The sequence below is a fragment of the Ostrea edulis genome, chromosome 1 (genome assembly GCF_947568905.1).
Source record: "Ostrea edulis chromosome 1, xbOstEdul1.1, whole genome shotgun sequence".
Classification (NCBI taxonomy): domain Eukaryota; kingdom Metazoa; phylum Mollusca; class Bivalvia; order Ostreida; family Ostreidae; genus Ostrea; species Ostrea edulis.
The window spans coordinates 94021891-94023628 of record NC_079164.1 but is presented as its reverse complement, the minus strand read 5'-3'; positions in this window follow the sequence as shown (position 1 = coordinate 94023628).

Sequence of the window (1738 nt, the reverse complement as noted above, 5' to 3'; positions counted from 1 at the left end):
AGAACGGCCTAACAATCGGTATGAAACACGTCAGACAGCATTTGACTCAATGATCGGATGCATTGAGAAAAGGACGGATATTGACGGAAAACAGGCGATCAGAATAGCTCACTTGAGCTTTCAGCTCAGATGAGCTAAAAACTAAACTATATACGTTGTTTAATTCATTATTTGATATCTATATATGAACCCCTGTAACATCTACTTGTTTGTAAGTAGCTTGCCTTGATTTAAAACCTGACTATAAGCAGAACAAGCTCTTGCGTATCAAATCAGTTGAGAGATATAAACACCATATGCAGGTGATAATGGAATATTCCTACATAAATATGGGAAGTTGACGATGGAGAAGCTGAAATCATCCCAGTTGTCATACAGTTGAGTTACATGTTGTATCAGTTTGCCGTTAATGTCTACTTTCAATAAAATAGCTAGGTATGAAGCAGAAGTGGACGACTCTGTGGTGTCTTTTATTTCGAGCTCACCGGGATATATCGAATTGACATGTGTTTAAAAGTTATTATTGTTAAGAGACAAAACGTCGTCGATATATCTAAATGTCGAGTGTGATAATATATTTATATATAATATTAGGGGCAAGTTGTCTCAAGAGAGGGGGCGAGTTGTCCAGCATTCGTATTGGCATACTAGATCTTTAGGTGGAAGGGGACAGTTTCTTTGGTTTTGAAAGATGTGGATAGGGGGTATACACCAAAGTCAGATTATGACAGACTAATAAAAAATCCTATTTCCCTTTTATGTCAATACTTGTATTTCATATTAGTGTAGTTAATAAATTATGACCCTAAACAAGAGGTACTGTGAGCAATGCTCACTAAGAAAACCCCCCGCTTACCCCAATCTCCCAAAGGGTGTTGGTAATCGGTATAAACTAACTCTTTTCTGAGTGTAAAAAACAAATGGCATGACAAACCGAACCATATTGCTACTTCGATGTCCAGTGCGCGTGACCTTTGACCTTTTGACCCCAAAATCGATAGGGAACATCTTCATCCCATGGGTACTCCATATGTACGATATGGTGACTGTAGGTGGAAAGGATAACGCTTTAGAGCCCGGAAACCATATTGCTACTTCGATGTCCAGTGTGCTTGACCTTTGACCTTTTGACCCCAAAATCGATAGGGAACATCTTCATCCCATGGGTAGTCCATATGTATGATATGGTGACTGTAGGTGGAAAGGATAACGCTTTAGAGCCCGGAAACCATATTGCTACTTCGATGTCCAGTGCATGTGACCTTTGGACCCCAAAATCGATAGGGAACATCTTCATCCCATGGGTAGTCCATATGTATGATATGGTGACTGTAGGTGGAAAGGATAACGCTTTAGAGCCCGGAAACCATATTGCTACTTCGATGTCCAGTGCATGTGACCTTTGACCTTTTGACCCCAAAATCGATAGGGAACATCTTCATCCCATGGGTAGTCCATATATATGATATGGTGACGGTTGGTGGAAAGGATAATGCTTTAGAGCCCGGAAACCATTGCGTCTACAGACGGACAACCCGATTCCAGTATACCCCCCCCCCCCCCCCACAACTTGTTGCGGGGGGTATAATTACATGTAATCTATAAATACTGGTGCACAAAACATGCTCTGAGCAGGTTCCCCTTTTTTGCTTTGATTTTCCCTCATTTGGGCTAATCCGCACCACCCCCACACCATCACAGTACCAAACATGGGGATTTAGACACTGCACAATCAAGA